The sequence below is a fragment of the Bubalus bubalis genome, chromosome 3 (genome assembly GCF_019923935.1).
Source record: "Bubalus bubalis isolate 160015118507 breed Murrah chromosome 3, NDDB_SH_1, whole genome shotgun sequence".
Classification (NCBI taxonomy): domain Eukaryota; kingdom Metazoa; phylum Chordata; class Mammalia; order Artiodactyla; family Bovidae; genus Bubalus; species Bubalus bubalis.
The window spans coordinates 29386148-29404317 of record NC_059159.1 but is presented as its reverse complement, the minus strand read 5'-3'; the positions used below and the strand labels follow the sequence as shown (position 1 = coordinate 29404317).

Here is an 18170-nt window from a genome sequence, read left to right as displayed (position 1 = left end):
GAGAACTTGTTGTTAGCCTTACAAGAAATGCTAGAGGGAGTTCTTCAAGGTGAAAGCAAGTGAGCCCAGAAGGAAATTCAAATTCACACACACAAAAATTCAAGGAGCACCAGTAAAGGTAATTATGCGATTATAAATGGGAGTAAAAAACACAGGTTTCATCCTCCTCTGAACTGATTATTTTAAATTATGTGGTGAGAAAGACAGTGGGAGCAAGTAGTTGGAAGCTGCAGTATACACGGGGTCCTTGGGAGGCACCCAGGAGGTAGGCCCTGCCTCACCTCGGAGAGTCTAGAGTTGCAGCCTGACCTCGAACCGAGCAGGTCTCTCTCTCCTTGATGCTACTTCAGAGCCTGAATACACTTTAATTTCTGCACACATCACACTGTTTATAATCATTTTATAAGCTTCTGGATTAGTCAGGACTTTCTAGGTTGCAAGTGACATGAAACTAATCTGACATGAAACTAATCTTGCTTAGTTTCACAAAGCAAGAGGGAAGGAGGACCAGATTTCGTAAATAAACCCTGGAAAGTGCAGGGGTGGATGTGGCCTAAGGAACCACTGGACCAAGGGAGACTCTCTCCGCACATCTTTCTGCCTGTCTCTCAGTGAGGGTGGGTTCAGGCCCCACCAGATTCATTGATTAATTAATTGTGCAAATATCATAATCCATCAATGCTAACACACCCAATATCCCTGAGGTCAGCACGCCTCCTATGATCGCCGCTGGCTGGTCAATGCTGCTCAGTCCGTGACAGAATAAGCTCCCTGAAAAGCACAGTAACTTGGCTTTCACTCCAGGTGGCCTCAGAGCTGACCACAGTCCTACACTATTCCAGGCTTCACACCAAAGAGGACCATCGAAGGAGCGGTATGAGTCCTGGCTGCTTTATCAACACAGTCTGCAGATCCCTTTAGGTGAAATAAGGAAGGGCCAGCATCAAATTCACAGAATGGGTGTCACAAGCCCAAAAGAAAACCCTGGAGACAACGTGGAACACTTTCACAACCACACACAACATGTTACCAGGGTTTTTGGTGGCAGAGGGGGACTTCATCTGTGAAAAATCACAAACGACCTGGAGTCAAAAGTGACTTAGAAGAGAAGGTTTTAGGGCTTCCCTGGTGTTCCAGAAGTTAAGAATCTGCCTGCCAAAGCAGGGGTCACCGGTTCTTATCCTTGGTCTAGGAAGATCCCACATGCCGCAGGACAACCAGTAGTCACCACAACTATTGAGCCTGCGTGTTCTACAGCCTGTGCTCCACCTGAGAAGCCTGAACACTGCAACAAAGAGCAGCCCGGCTCCCACAACTAGAGAAAGCATGCACACAGCAATGAAGACCCAGGGCAGCCAAAAATAAAAGAATGAATGAATGAAGTTTTTAAAAAGAGGAGGTTTTAATAGGAATTTGATAACTAGATATTTGTTGGTATTAAAAGTTAATAAATTTTTAGCATGAAAAAATTATTTTAAAAAAGAAGAGATTTTAGAAATGCCTTAAGCAGCTAACAGCACTTACACTTTCCTGTTTACATACAAATAAAAACACTGTATGATATAAACTATATGATATAAACTGTCTTAAATATGTCCAAAAGATCTTTTCATATGTCTAAAATAAAAAGTGCACATAAAAAATATGTTATGGTTTAATTAACAGTATTTTTTTCTTTCTTAGTGGAACACAAAATAATTGTTTGAAAATGGATGGCACCTTAGATTTTATGAAATTGTGTTGACAGAGCACTCACTGTGCACTGGAGACATACACTGAACCAAACAAAGATCAAGCTTCTAAATTTAAAAAACAAAAAAAAAACCCACCAAAGACCAAGTTTCCACAGAACTCACACCTCCAATGACTCCCAAGAGGGTAGGGGGCTCTGGCTACACCAGACCCATTTCAAACAACTCAGAGGAAAGTGATTAGCCTGGTCTGGGGACATGATATGTCCCCTGGAAAAGCCTCTGTGAACAGGGAGTGTGAAGTCCTATGATGGTGTCAGTCTGGGTGATGGCCATGTGCCCGAGGTGAGGTCTACTTCTGGAAGAAGACAGAAAGCAGCATGAAACAGACAAAAATCACAGTCATTTCCATGTCTGTCCTGTAAGACTGTGGGCATCTAGAAGTGGGGTTCTTGTTCTATATTGGACAGAGTCCAATCTGGAAAACAGAATTCAAGAGCTGCAGCTCAGCAGAAGTTGAAGCTCCAATACTCTGGCCACCTGTGTGCAAAGAGCTGACTCACTGGAAAAGACGCTGATGCTGAGAAACATTGAGGGCAAAAGCAGGAGGGGGCAGCAGAGGATGAGATGGTTGGATAGCATCACCAACTCAAAGGACATGAGTCCAAGCAAACTCCAGGAGATAGTAGAGGACAGGGAAACTGGAGTGCTACAGTCCATGGGGTCACAAAGAGACATGACTTAGCAAGTGACCACCAACACCAACAAAGCTCAGCAGAGGGAATTAACACGGGAACTGGTCACAAGGTTTGCAAGTGAAGCAAGTGAGGCATGCTCAATCGTGTCTGACTCTTTGCAACCCCATGGACTGTAGCCCACCAGGCTCCTCTATCCATGGGATTCTCCAGGCAAGAATACAGGAGTGGGTTGCATTTCCTACTCCAGGGTATCTTCCCAACCCAGGGATCAAACCTGTATCTTCTGCATTGGAGATACTTTACCACTGTGCCACAAAGGAAGCCCCAAAAGGTTTGGGGAATGACCAAAACACTAAGTAGGGGTGGAGAGCAAACCAGAGACTCACAATAGCAGGAGCCCTCCAACATGTTTAATAAGACTGGAGGAGCAAAGAAAGGAGGAGGTGATACCAATCAGGGTTCTTGACCTTCTCCAGTCCATAGAAATTGACCAGAGGCCAGACAAGAAATTCAGGCAAGGCTTTGTTAGAGCCCCTGCTGCAGCTGGGCTGGATGAAGCACAAACTGGAATCAAGATTGCCGGGAGAAATATCAGTAACCTCAGGTATGCAGATGACACCACCCTTATGGCAGAAAGCGAAGAAGAACTAAAGAGCCTCTTGATGCAAGTGAAAGAGGAGAGTGAAAAAGTTGGCTTAAAACTAAACATTCAGAAAACTAAGATCATGGCATCTGGTCCCATCACTTCATGGCAAATAGATGGGGAAACAGGAGAAACAGTGATAGACTTTATTTTGGGGGGCTCCAAAATCACTGCAGATGGTGACTGCAGCCATGAAATTAAAAGACACTTGCTTCTTGGAAGAAAAGTATGACCAACCTAGACAGCATATTAAAAAACAGAGACATTACTTTGTCAACAAAGGTCCATCTAGTCAAGGCTACGGTTTTTCCAGTAGTGGTGTATGGACTGAGAGTTGGACTATAAAGACAGCTGAGCGCCAAAGAATTGATGCTTTTGAACTGCGGTGTTGGAGAAGACTTTCGAGAGCCCCTTGGACTGCAAGGAGATCCAACCAGTCTATTCTAAAGGAAATCAGTCCTGAATATTTACTGAAAGGACTGATGCTGAAGCTGAAACTCCAATACTTTGGCCACCTGATGCAAAGAACTGACTCATTTAAAAAGACCCTGATGCTGGGAAAGATTGAAGGCAGGAGGGGAAGGGGACAACAGAGGATGAGATGGTTGGATGGCATCACCGACTCCATGGACATGAGCTTGAGCAAGCTCCGGGAGTTGGTGATGGACAGGGAGGCCTGGTGTGCTGCAATCCATGGGGTCACAAAGAGTCACACGACTGAGCACAAAGGGTCACACGACTGAACGACTGAACTGAAATGAACTGCTGCAGCAGGGGATACTGAGAGCAAGTAATAGGTTCCCTTGCTTGCTCCCTGAGTGGGGGTGAGCTTGTTTCTCATGTTAGGTGAGGGTGGTGTTGAGTGCAGGGGGCATGCTCAATACCCTGCTTTTGTTCCCAACACTCTGCTTTTGCTCAAGGCTCTTCAAAAGTGGCTGCTGGGTTTTTTGGTCTCTTTGTATCTTTTGTCCAGAATTTATCCCAACTGCACAGACACAATTATTTTTAGCTCCATACAGTTTCTTTGTACTTTGTTGCTGGAGGAGAGGTGTGTCCAGGTGCAAGCATTGCAGCAAAGGCTCCCGTCCTGGCCTGTCTCAGTGGGACAAAGGCCAGAGGCAAGTATCCCTCAGCTGGAGCTGGGACCACCCCTGAGACACTGTCCAAGGCAGAAAACGGGGGAGATAAATCCCCTGGCTCCCCCTCCTCTCACATCCTGGTCTCCCCTGGGGCCTCCTCCTGTACCTTTAGCTGGAGGCAGTGGCCAGGGAAGCAAGGGGATGAGTTTGGGGGTGAAGAGCCAAGTGACCAGTATCATCTTACTCATCTCTGTATCTCCAGGGCCCACCCCGGGACAAGGTTCTGATAGAAGGAAATCAACTAAGTATAGAGAGAAACAGGATTACTACCAAAATGCAAGACACGAGGTCTGAATAGTACTCCCTAGACTGGAGAGAAGAGGTAACTTACTCACACTGAGGACACAGGAAAGGGTCACAAAGGACATGGGGAAGGAAAAGGTGAAGAAATAATGAGCAGAGGAGCTTCCCTGGAAGTTCAGTGGCTAAGACTCCATGCTCCCCATGCAGCAGGCCTACATTCAATCCCTGGTCAGGGAGCTTGATCCCACGTGCTGCAACTAAGACCCGGCACCGGCAAATAAATATAAATATTTTTAAAGGAAAAAAAGAAACAGGGACTTCCCCAGCGGTCCAGTGATTAAGACTCTGCCTTCCAAAGCAGGAGGTATGGATTCGATCCCAGGTTGGGGAACTAATATTCTACATGCCTCACATAGTGCGGCTAAAAGTTAAGAAAGAAAAAAGAAATAATGAACCAAGGTTTGCCAAGGAAACAAAAAGGTGAGGAAGTTGGGCAGGCAGGGAGCCTGCACGCCTGAAGGCAAGACTGTGAATACTTTTCAAGGAAACATAAAAGGTTCAGAGTCAGATTCCATCAAGTGCTTTTTCAGTTGCTCTTAAGGTGATTACATAGCTTTCCCCTTTCATTACTTACACAATGGATTAAACTATGTCCTAATATCAAAGCAATCTTCAATTCCCAGAAGAAAATCTACTTGAAATTCGACTGAATTCATCTTGCTGTTTTATTTAGGATATTTGCATATATCCATATGTCATCTTTGTCTATAGTTGACTTTTGTACTTGTACAAAAGTTGACTTGTACTCTTGTTGACTTGTACTCTTCTCCATCAGGATTATTTTGATTTCGTGAATTTAAAGTTCTGTGATTTCTTATTTTCTGACACATTTTGATAGCATGGGGGTTGTCAGCATCAACCTCTGAAAACTGAAGGACTCAGGATTTTGTGTGGAATTTTTACCCAGTCTCTGTCCTGTCATTTCTGCTACCCACTCTGGGGCTGGTTACCACCCCCATTGCCTCCACCCCAAGCCCCCACTCCTCGCCGCCACAAAACCAGGTCTCTGCTTTCCAGCCATAGTGAGCGAAACTGTCACCTCTTGGGTTTTACAGATGAAGCACAAAAAGGCCCTGCGCCTGTCTTGCCTAATTCCCCTCCCCGCTCATTTTTGATGCCTCCATCTTACAGAAAGTCTTCCCTGATACGTTCCACCCTAGACCCATCCTGGCCTGTTCTCCTCACCTGTCTGTCTCCCCACCCAGAGCTGGAGCTTGAAGACTGAAAGTGTGCTCCATCACCAGCACCACCTCGGCACTGGCACAAGCAGGTACTTGCTTCCCAGTGATCAGGCAAATGCTGTGAGCCTGCACCTTAAAAACAACAGGAGAAAACGCTGTCAGAAAATGACAGTCTGCGGGGCAAGTCTGGACCAAACGAATGGATCACATTCACTGACATACTGTCGATGCCTGCCTTCAAGCTATGGGCTTCCCAGGTGGTTCAGATGGTAAAGAATCTGCCTGCCAATGCAGGACACGCAAGTTCGATCCCTGGGTCAGGAAGACTGAACCCTCTTTTGAAGAGGTCATGGTTACCCATTCCAGTTTCATGCCTGCAGAATCCGATGGACAGAGGAGCCTGGCGGGCTACAGTGCATGGCAAAAGAGTTGAACACGATTAAGTGACTGATCATGCATGCACGCCCCTTGAGCTATAAGAGTGGGAGGGGAGTGATTGTGAGACACTATGACTCTTAAAAAGCCTAGAATATTTACTAGTGCAGCTGGTTTTCTTTCCTGTGCTGACACTCACTGCCATCAGGAGAACAGCCACCGCACCATGCTCTGAGCTCCAAGCCCACTTCACCCCAGAACCACATGCAGGTAGCACCTTCATGGACACTAACTATCATCACGCTTGTTTATTTTCAAGGCTTTGCTCCACACACAGCAGGGGCTGATCATAAACTCAGAAGACCACATGACCAGGAGGTCACGGGAACAAGTGAGGCCTGCCGGGTGGCAGATAGTCTACCACTCGGTTACCATAGCTGACACTAAAACACAGCTGATACAATAGAGGCTAGAAATCTGGATTTTTATGTGAAATATCTTGATTATTAACATGTTGTCAATTAACAAGCACAGTCATTTATCTTGGTATCTGGGGGCAAATAAAAAAACTCAGTTATATATAACTGAGTCACTTTGCTGTACAGCAGAAACACAATATATATATGTATATTCTTTTCATATTTCTTTTCCAGTATGGTTTATCACAAGATACTGAATACAGTTCCCTGTGCTCTATAATAGGATCTTGTTGTTTATCCATACTGTATGTAATAGTTTACATCTGCTAATCCTGAACTCATAATCCTTCCCTCCCCTTCTTCTTCTTCTTCTTCTTCTTCTAAGTCGTTTCAGTCGTGTCCGACTCTGTACGACCCCATAGACGGCAGCCCACCAGGCTCCCCCGTCCCTGGGATTCTCCAGGCAAGAATATCGGAGTGGGTTGCCATTTCCTTCTCCAATGCATGAAGGTGAAAAGTGAAAGTGAAGTCGCTCAGTCCTGTCCGACTCTGAGCGACCCCATGGACTGCAGCCCACCAGGCTCCTCCATCCATGGGATTTTCCAGGCAAGAGTACTGGAGTGGGGTGCCATCGCCTTCTACCTCCCCCCAAATTGGTTATTTTGACTACAGAATTAAGGATTTCCTTAAGATACTAACAACAAAGTGGACATCATGTATCAGGAGAAACCATTTGTATCTTCTAAAAATCAGTAAGTGGTTAATGTCTAAAAAATATTCTAGTCAGAAATCTCAACTGGAAAATGGAGGGGAGGATATTCCCTGATGGTGCAGTGGTTAAGACTGGGGCTTTCACTGCTATGGGTCAGGGTTTGATCCCTGGTCGGGGAAATAAGATCCCGCAAGCCATGTGGCGAGGCCAAAAAAAACAAAAATGGGGAAACAGCATGAACAGGCAATTTACATTAAAGAAAACACAACAAGGTAGCAAGCATACACATTCTCAAGTGTATATACTCAGTAGTAACCAGAGAAATGTAAATAGAGTAAGACTGCAAAAAATTAGAAAGCTGGACAATGCCAAGTGTTTACAGAGAGAAAGGTCTTTGGAATCCAGTGCACTCTGGGGAGATGCAGAATGGCGTGGCCTCGCTCAGAAGCAATCAGTGGTACTTGGTCCTAAACACTAAGTACAGGCACGCACTGTGAGCAGGCAGCCCCGCTCCTGGCCCACATCCAGAGAGACTCTCCCAGAAGTCCATATGGGACATGTATGAGAGCTTCCCTCAGCACTGCTTGTAGTGTCTGGGCGTAGGAATCAATGTGGGCATCCATCACCAGGAGAGAGAGAGGCAGGATGTGGTGGATACACAAACTGGACAGTCACCATAGTGACAGGAATGAGTCATAGAAACATGGCAGTTGAGTGATAACACTAGAAGAGTCTAACATGACACTACTTATGTAAATTAAAAATACCCTCCCACGGGGACGTCCTTGGCAGTCCAGTGGTTAAGAACTGGCCTTCCAATGCAGGGGGTGCAGGTTTGATCCCTGGTCAGGAATGAAGATCCCACATGTCTAGAGGCAACTAAGCCCAAGTGCCACAGCGAAAGATCCTGTGTACTGCAACTAGGAGTCCACACAGACAAAGAAAGAAGAAACAAAGGAGATAACAAACTAAATTTTTTAAAAGAGAAAAAATAAGAAAAAACATGCACACAAAACAATACACATTCTTGAGAATACATACACACAAGATGTGGAGGTATTGGGTAGGGTAGAAATCTCCACTCAAATCCAAGTATTTGGGGAAGATTTGAGCACATTATATCATGATGGCATCAAGAGACTGAATACATAACAGTTACATTTGGGAAAATACCTACAAATAAAACCACAATGATGCTCAAAAAAAAAAAAAAGAATACATACAATAAGAGCATGTGTATTAAACAGAATAGTCGGCCATGGCGGGGGTGGGAAAGAGAATGAGACAGTGGGCTACACAGAAGAAAAAGGAATAAATTATAAATTTATAAACTATAAACCAACGAAAGCACGAAAAAGCACACAAGATGAGAGAGGGGCTCAGATGGAGAAGCTGTTCTTTTGGAGAAGGAACTGGCAACCCACTCCAGTATTCTTGTTTGGGAAATCCCATGGACAGAGGAGCCTGGTGGGCTACAGTCCATGGGTCGCTAAGAGTCAGACATGACTGAGCATGCGCACACACACAGGTTTACATCACCATCCTCATCACAGAACACAAGTCAGCGATGTGTGGATCAAGGATGGAGAAGAGATGCCTTTCCATGTTCTTGTAGCTGCTCCTTCCAGAAGCACTAACAGATACCAGCGTAAGCGCTTCACCCTGCCGGGGAGGCTCTGGGTCTATAGCTACATGTGGTTTGCTGTTTGGCCCTCAGAGAATTCTCAGTCTTGTGGGAGATTAAACTTAGACACAAAGTGAAGCAACAAAAGCCACTGAACACAGTCATGGAAGAGAAGTAAGGGATAAAATGCCCCATGGGTGGAGCCATGGCCAGAGTTTGGGGAGCAGAGCCTGTGGTGGAAGAGATGACCTGAATGATCTAGGAAAAGATACACATGACACTGGGGATGGTCACGTGCCTTTCACCAGTTGCCCTGCCACTGGTGACCGAAGACCAGCAAGAGAACCGATCACTTAACAGCCCAGTGGTCACCCCATGCTCTGCCCCTCAAGGCTGCTTGCCACGCAACAAACTTCAGCTTATTCCAAAGTCAGGAAATAGTGCTTTACCCGTAATACTCCAGAAATGCTGCTTTCTCCCGAGAGAGGGCAAAGGACACTTGGCAATTTGGTTGGGAGAAGTCATTTCCAGGTATGGTATCCATTTTTTTCCTGTGGAAAACAGGAGGGCCATTTTACAACAAAGGGTTAACAGGGCAGGCCTGAGACAGGCCTGAGCCAGTCGGCCCTTGGCTGGCACCTGGGAACTTGGATTTTGCTTCCTGATGTTTGCAGGACTGATAAGAGAGGCTCTTATTGCCCCTAAACTGTTTGTGCAAACACTGGTTTATGCTCAACACCTGCTTCCCTTCCAGGAGCCTGGAGTTTGGGTGGATGCTAGGCAGAGGGTGCCCGGTGTGACCAGCACCCAGAAAAGACCCTGGGGCCCAGTCTCAGGAGAGCTTCCTGGAGGAATGTGCTTCAGCTGTGTTTGCACAGCTTGTCGCCGGGTGGCTCCCCAGGAGAGGACTCTCAGAAACCTGTGCCTGGTCCCCAGGGCTTGGCCCTTCTGGGCTCTTCCCTTTGCTGGTCTTGCTTTGTATCCTTCACAGTGATAAGTCACAGCCATGGGGATGACCATGTGAGAATGTGAGGAGTCCCGTGAGACCTCCTAGGAAATCTCTGAACCTGGGGGTGGTCTCTGGGACCCCCTCAACAACAGAAATTGATTCAAGATAAAAGGTAATATTGGAGAACGGACTTGTGGACACAGTGGGGGAAACTGGACTAAATACATACTTCTGCTTTCCTACCCTAAAATTCTTTGGAACGACAGAAATATTTTTAAACCACTAAATCAATAAGAGACCTGGGGAACAAGAAACAAGACCAGTGGCCAACGAAAGCACCTAAGACACTTCTGAGAGGCACAGCATACTCAGGGTCAGACTGCCCGACTGAACCACAGCCCGGCACCAGCCTGGGAGGAGCCCGTCATGCAGGGTTTCAGGCTCCAGATCAGCAGAGGGAATGAGGGGCAGGGGTGGGATCTGACAAGGAGATGAACTGGGGCACGGCAGCCGGGATGGCCAGGCCCCTGGGACTCCTCCCTGCACACTGAGCGGCCATGACATGAGCCCCTGCCCTGGACCACACAGTCCACGAAGCAGCACATCACAGTCTCCAGCAATCACCAGAGGCAGCAAAGAGGCAGGCAGGAAAACAGGAACCCTCACGCTCGAGTATGAGCATCTGAAGGCGGATGCCCCAGGTTCTTACTCAGCGTCATGAAATGGGGACACCAAGTCAACAGGAAGATGTATGCCTGAGAGTGGAGTTAATGAAGCACATTGTTGTTGTTTAGTCGCTGTCGTGTCCGACTCTTTTGTGACCCCATGGATTGCAGTCTGCCCAGCTCCTCTGTCCATGGAATTCTCCAGGCAAGAATACTGGAGTGGGTTGCCACTTCCTTCTCCAGGGGATCTTTCTGACCCAGGGACAGAACCACTGCGCCTGCTGCCTTGCAGGTGGGTTCTTTACCGCAGAGCCACCTAGGAAGCCCAATGAAGCATGTAGAAGAAATTATTAAATGTCTTTGGAAAGATGGAAGGGACACATGACTATGAAAAGCAAGAGCCAACTGTTGGTTAAAATCTCTACATGGTGAAATTAAAAAGTGCACACGGGGGACATCCCTGGCGGTTCAGTGGTTAGGGCTTTGCCTTCCAATGTAGAGGGTGAGGGTTTGATCCCTGGTTGGGAAGCTAAGATCCAAAAAAAAAAAAAAAACATAAACAACAGAAGCAATATTGTAACAAATTCAATAAAGACTTTACAAATGGTCCACATCAAAAAAAGATTAAAAAAGAAAAATAAAACCCAGTCAAGGGAATTACCTGGTGGTCCAGCGGTTAGGGCTCGACGCTTTCACTGCTTGGGTCCGGGTTTGATCCCTGGTCAGGGAACTAATGGAGGTGTAGCAAAAAAAAAAAAAAGCAGGGTCAAGGGAAGTACTATTTGTGCAAAAAAAAGGAGGACTTAAGAACATAATTCATATTTACTTGTATTTTCATAAAGTGTCCCTGAAAGGATATATAAGAAACTAATAACAATGGTTACCTACTTTTGAGGTGACAGAGAACTTGGTGGGGAGATGAAGGAGCACCTTTTACTTACAGCTTTTAATACAGTATAATTTTTGAACACTGAATATCTTATTTATTCCAAAAATTAAATTTTAAAAAAGTAGAAACCTTGAAAATTGAATACATGATTAAAAAAAAAACACTCAATAGATGGGCTAAAGAGTTGATGGGACAAAGCTAAACTAGATTTGTAGAATCTTCTAGAATGCAGCCCGAAAATGATAGAACATTTGACAGAAAAGTCAAGAAACATGAAGGATAAATTAAGAAATCTTAATATCCATTTTCATACTATTTTATTTTATGTTTTGGCCACACAGCATGTGGGATCTTAGTTCTCCAACCAGGGATCAAACCCTCGCCCCCTGCACTGGAAACACAGAGTCTTAACCACTGGACTGCCAGAGTCCCAAGAAATTCTAATACCCATTTAACAGTAATTCCAGAAGCAGAAAATGAAGAGAATGGAGGAGGCAGGGAAACATTCAAACTTCCCCAGGGCCAAAGAAATATTTATATACAGAATGAAAGGGACCACTGAGAACTAAGCAGGAAGAACAAGAGAAATCCACCCCAAGGCAAATAGTGGTGAGATTTTAGAATACAAAGAAAAAAGAAAAAATTGTAGAGCTTCAGAGAAATAAACAGGTTAACAAAAAAACAAACAAAAAAGTGAGAATCAGATTACAAAGACTTCTCATTAACCACACTAGAGGCCAGCAGATAATAAAGAATTATCTTCAAAACTCAGACATTTTTAAACTAGAATCCTATACCCAGTCAAGAGTATTCACATGGAAAAGCAAAGTTTTTTAATATTTTTAAAACTTACGAAGGCTCAGAAAGTTTACCACCCATAGAATCTTTAGGGAAAAAAAATTTACTGAAGGACTCATGCGATCAAAACAACTAATGAATCCAAAAATTAGAAAAACAAGATAAAACAGTCAGTGATGAACAAATAATCAGTTAAACTTATGACTGTTGACACATAATGTACAAAACCCCCAAATCTCATATATACAAATTATCTTTAAACATCAAGAGAAAAAATGCTTAGGTATGTGTGAAAACTTAAGGATACCAAAAGAGCTCAAATTCATCTATCATCAGGGAAATCCAAGTTAAAACCGCAATGTCATACCCACCAGAATGACTAAAATAAAAAAGAAATTACCAAGAGTTGGCAAGGATGTGAGGCAACCACATATGCTTCTCGGGACATAAGCTGACGCAACCACTGTTGCAAACTGTTTGGCAGCGTCTGTAAAGACTGAGCATATGCACACTCTATGACCGAGCAATTTCACTTCTAGATACACACTCAACAGAAACGCATCCATCCATCCAGCAAAGACGTGTACTAGGATGTTCACGGCGCACTATTCATGATAACCCCAAACCACAAACCACCTAAAGCCAGCCGAGGCAGAATGGATATCCATATGGTGATACATACAAACAGTGGAACGTATACAGCAATGGAATGAACAAGCCACAACCACACTCCAGAATCCTACAAATTGCACAAATGCAATGTTGACAGAAAGCAGCTAAATACAAAGGAGCACGTACTGTACAATTCTATTGCTATCAAGTACAGAAATGGGAAAACCAATCTATTGTCAGAAATGGCAGGGGTTATCCTTGGCAGTGAGCAGCAGGATGACAGAATCTGGAATGTGGGAAAGGTTGTTCTTATTTTTGTTTGTTTCTTGTTTTGCCTGCTGGTTAAACATGTATTTAGTTAGTCAAAATTCATCAAGCTGTTAAGATGTGTATACCTTTACATGTTCATGTTATACCTCAATAAAAAGGTGTCTCCAAATTCAAGGGTGCCAAACACAAGCAGAGTAAGAACATGTAACTTTGTTCTTTGTAACTTCCATGTCTTGAGAGAAATAAAATAGAACAAAACGAAAAAAAAAAAAAGAAATCCTCAGTCAACCCAACAAAAAATAGGAAAAGGGTGGAGGCTGTCAGGAAATAAGCACAAGACATTGAAAACATAAAACAAGACAGCAGGAATAGGACCCAAAATAACATTAATCAAATATAAATAGGTTAAAGTCACTGATTGAAAGATAAAGATTTCACGTCCATTAAGATGGCTACTTTCAAAAAAAAAAAAAAACAGAAAATAAGCATTGGAAAAGATAAGGAAAAACTGGAACTCTTGCACACTGTTTCAGGAATGTAAAAAGGTACAGCTGCTGGGGAAATAATAAAGCAATACCTCCAAAAATTAAAAACAAAATGATCATATAATCTTGAAATTTGATGTTTGGGTAACTACCCAAAAGCACAGAGAGCAGGGTCTTGAAGAGGGGTTGTACACCCATGTTCAGACCAACATTACTGACAACAGCTGCAATGTGGAAGCAACCCAGATGAAATAACATGCAAAATGTGGTCTGTATGCACAATGGAATGGTATTCAGTCTCATAAAGAAAGAAAGGACACCTGGTACAACATGGACTGACCTTGAGAACACGACGGTAAGAGAAAAAAACCAGTCACAGAAAGACAAATTCTGCATGAGGTACCTAGAACAGGCAATTTCACAAACAGAAAGTACAGTGGCAGTTACCAGGAGCTGGGGGCAGGGTGGGGTGTGTATTGTTTAATGGGAACAGTTTAGATGTTGCAGGTGATAAAGTTCTGCAGCTTGGCTGCACAGCAACACTAATATACTTACTACTAGTGAACTGTACCGGAGAAGGCGATGGCACCCCACTCCAGTACTCTTGCCTGGAAAATCCCATGGACGGAGGAGCCTGGTAGGCTGCAGTGCATGGGGTCGCTAAGAGTCGGGCACGACTGAGCGACTTCACTTTCACTTTTCACTTTCATGCATTGGAGAAGGAAATGGCAACCCACTCCAGTGTTCTTGCCTGGAGAATCCCAGGGACGGGGGAGCCTGGTGGGTTGCCGTCTATGGGGTCACACAGAGTCAGACACGACTGAAGCGACTTAGCAGCAGCAGCAGTGAACTGTACCAAAGAAGGCGATGGCACCCCACTCCAGTACTCTTGTCTGGAAAATCCCATGGACGGAGGAGCCTGGTAGGCTTCAGTCCATAGGGTCGCCAAGAGTTGGACTCGACTGGGCGACTTCCCCTTCACTTTTCAGTTTCATGCATTGGAGAAGGAAATGGCAACCCACTCCAGTGTTCTTGCCTGGAGAATCCCAGGGACAGGGGAGCCTGGTGGGAGGCCATCTATGGGGTCGCACAGAGTCGGACTGAAGTGACTTAGCAGCAGCAGCAGCGGTGAAGTGTACGCTTAAAAATGACTAAAATGGTAAATTTTATATGTGTATTTACTCTAACTTTTCAAAAAAGACAAACACTAAGGAATAAAACAAAATCTTCCTGTTAGCTAATCACAAGAGTAATACCTAAAACAAAGTACAGAAAATCAAAAATAAATTAATATTACTAGAAGATATGCCAGATAAAGGGCTTCCCTGGTGACTCAGCAGTAAAGAATCTGCCTGCAAAGCAAGAACTGCAGAAGATGTGGGTTTGATCCCTGGGTCGGGAAGATCCCTTCCGGGAGGGCATGGCAACCCATTCTAGCCAGGAGAACCCCATGGACAGAAGAGCCTGGAGGGCTACAGTCCATGGGGTCGCAAAGAGTCAGACACAACTGAAGTAATTTAGCATGGAGGCATGCATACACACCGCTTATAAGGCTTCCCAGATGGCTCAGTGGTAAAGAATCCACCCGTCAATGCAGGATCCCCTGGAAAAGGAAATGGCAACCCACTCTAGTCTTCTTGCCTGGGAAATCCTATGGACAGAGGAGCCTGGTGAGCTACAGTCCATGGGGTCACAAAACAGTCAGACACAACATAGTGACTAAGCAACAACATTGCTATGGCTGGCTCATAAATGTATATATTTAATAATACTACAAAAACGAATAGAACAAAAGAAAACCACTAGGGATCACAGTGGAAGTCCTTAACACAATTCTCAGAATCAATAGGTCAAGCAAAAAATAAGGGTCTGGAGAATATAAATTATACTTACTAAATGTGAGATGAACATTTAATTTTGTACAGGGAAAAGTCACTAAAACTGACAGCTTGTTAGACTACAGATTAATTTCTACTTTTCATCTTTCAGCACTATGGCAGAATTGAAGTCCCCATACCTTCCACCAACAAATTATCTTTTAAAAATGCCACACACACACACACACACATATATGTATGAAACTTTGGACTCACTGGACTAGAAAAAACGGTTGAAGCCAAAATTCAAGAATGTGGGCAAATTAAAGGCATTTTCAGATATTATAAAAACAGAAAAATGTATCATCACTGACAGAACTTGCAAAGAAGGTACTTCAGGGAGAAGGCAGGTGATCGAAAAAAGAGAATCTATGGTCAGGAAGGAATGAAGAGTGAGGGCAACGGTAAACAGGTAGATAAATTTAATAAATCTAGCTAACAAATAATAGCTAATAAACAAATCTAGCTAATAAATAATCTAAACAATTATCTAGCTAACCTAGAAAATAATAACAGCAATAATGTCTAATTTGAAGAGTTAAAGTAAGAATAGAGCCAACACCAAACAAGAGGTGACAGGAATTATAAGTCCTTGCCTCCATTAGGAGGACTGATTGATTATATGATCGAATCTTTCGACTCAAAAGGCTAAAATTTGAGTAAAATAAACCCAAGTTAAGGAGAAAGAAAAAGAACAGAAATTAATGACACAGAAAAAAATCAATAGGATTAATCAATAAATCCAAAAGCTAGTTTAATCAATAAATCCAAAAGCTGGTTATTTGAAAAGAAGTAAGCAAGCATGAAGCAAGTCTGGCCAATTAAAAAAGAGAAAAGGTGGACACATACGCACGCATACACACACACAAGTAAGTACAAACAGGAAAGCGCACTGCAGACATGGAAGACTTTTTCTCTTACAACAGACTACTATACATAACATTATGTTAACATATGTTAAATTTCTTTTTTTTTTAACATATGTTAACTTTCAACTGTGCTAATGATTTTCTAGGAGGACATAAAATATTATGTTGAAGAGGCAGAAAACTTTAGAAAAGCCAATGATGGAAAAAATGGAAAGGTAGTTAAATACTAATACCAACTTCTTTAAAAAAAAAACAAAAACAAAAACACCACCACCAGCAGTCCAGGCAGTCTGCAGTCAGATTCTGCCAGACTTCGGGACCAGATCACTCTGCTTCAGAGCATGAAGAAAACTTTCCCCTCTCCACCACTGAGGACAGCATAACCTTATGAACTCAGATATGGGAGGAGGGTGAAAAAACATAACACCAATCTCTTATCAATACAGATCCCAAAATCCTAAATAAAATGTCAGCTAACTGACTCTATCAAACAACCCATACATGCATTTTAAATTATCCCAGTATTTTGGCGACAGAAAAACTAGCAAAATAATCTCCTGTGATGTTAACAATGTCAAGAAGAAAACTACATGGTCATATCAGTACATGCTATACAGAAGCATTTTGGGAGGGGGGTGGAAATCCACAAAACAGAAACTGACTTAATCTGATAAAGAAGATCCTTAGTGAGGAAACTGGCAACATTCCCCTAACACCAAGCCCAGGACAAAAACGTCCTATTTAATAGTCAAGGCTCTGGAGAGGTGGTCCATAGAAAACAAGAAATGAGTACAAACATTAGAAAGAGACCTCTGTTGTTTAACAGAAAAGACTGTCCATGTACAACAAGCAGACAAATCAACTGGAAAAAGGATTAAAACGAAGAGACCTCAGAGAGGACGCTCCAGGTCTAGTTTGGGGCACAAATCAAACTTAGTTTGCTTCCGGACTTCGTCCTGCAAAGCTGTTTTCTGACAGGCTTGCCCCCACCCCCAACCTCGTCTCCCATCTTAAATGAAACAGCATCTTGTTTGAAACTAGATGACAGAAATCTTCTGAAACCAAAATTTGACTTGTGACGACTCAGCGGCGCTTTATCTGCTGCCTGCAGCGCCCGCAGCTGCTGATGGATAAGCGCGTCACGGCGGGCGAAATGCTCCCGATAGAGGGCAAGGGCGAGCAGCCTCCGGGAACGCGTCTCTCCAAGCAAGCATCGCTCATTATATAAACTTACCTGCTGGCAAACGCAGCGCCCACACCTCAAAAATGAGATATTCAGGGTCCGAATTCCCTTTTTTAAAAAGAATTCTAAAACTAACGGCGTTCCCCGGATGCGCGAGGAGGAGGCGTCCCCCTGCGCTCCTGACAGGCTGCGCATCCCAGGCCACCCGGCATCCCAACGGCGCCTGGGTCCAGGTGCGCCGCGCCGGCCGGGCTAGCGCAGCGGGGCCCACGGTTCGCAGGAGCCCGGACCCCACGGCCCGCCCCGCCTCGCAGCACCCGGGACAGCTCCCGCGGGGCCGCTCCGGGGGTGCCTCTGGGGCCCCGTGTCCGCGGCGCCCGCCTCCGTCCAGCGCTCCCGGACACTCCCGGCCCGGAGGGGAGGCCAGTCTCGTGCCGCGCCACCTGCGACACGGGTCCGGCCGCCCGGGTTGGACGGGCCGGACGCCGCCTCAGCGAGGGGCAGCCCCGCAACCCGCGCCGGACCCCACACCCCGGACCCCGCACCCCGGACCCCCTTTCCGGACCTAGACCGGGATCCGCAGCCCGAGATGACCCCGCGGCTCAGACGCGAGGCGAGAGTGTTCAGCGCCGACCCCACTCACCCGCCAGCTCCGCTCCGCAGCCAGCCGCCGCCGCGGCTCCCGCGCTCCCTCACTGACTTCCCGAGGGGCCCCCGCCGCCGAGCGGCGCCCCGAGCCGTCTGCAGGGGGCGCGCGCGAGCGGCGCGGGGCAGCCTGGGAGATGTAG

The 18170-nt window shown here is 45.0% G+C and overlaps 1 protein-coding gene across 2 annotated transcripts in view; it reads right to left on the bottom strand.

The window, feature by feature from the left end:
• SPECC1 (sperm antigen with calponin homology and coiled-coil domains 1) overlaps window positions 1–18081 on the bottom strand; it is a 252437-nt gene extending 234356 nt beyond the window's left edge. The window contains exons 1-2 of one of the 2 annotated variants that reach the window (XM_025278979.3): window positions 18026–18070; window positions 11061–11129 (exon numbers count right to left, since the gene is read on the bottom strand). The gene's annotated coding sequence lies outside the window, so the exon portion shown is untranslated. Of the gene's footprint in view, window positions 1–11060; window positions 11130–18025 lie in introns of both variants that reach the window. The other variant, XM_025278981.3, reaches the window with a different exon arrangement.
• Between the last annotated feature and the right edge of the window lie 89 nt (window positions 18082–18170).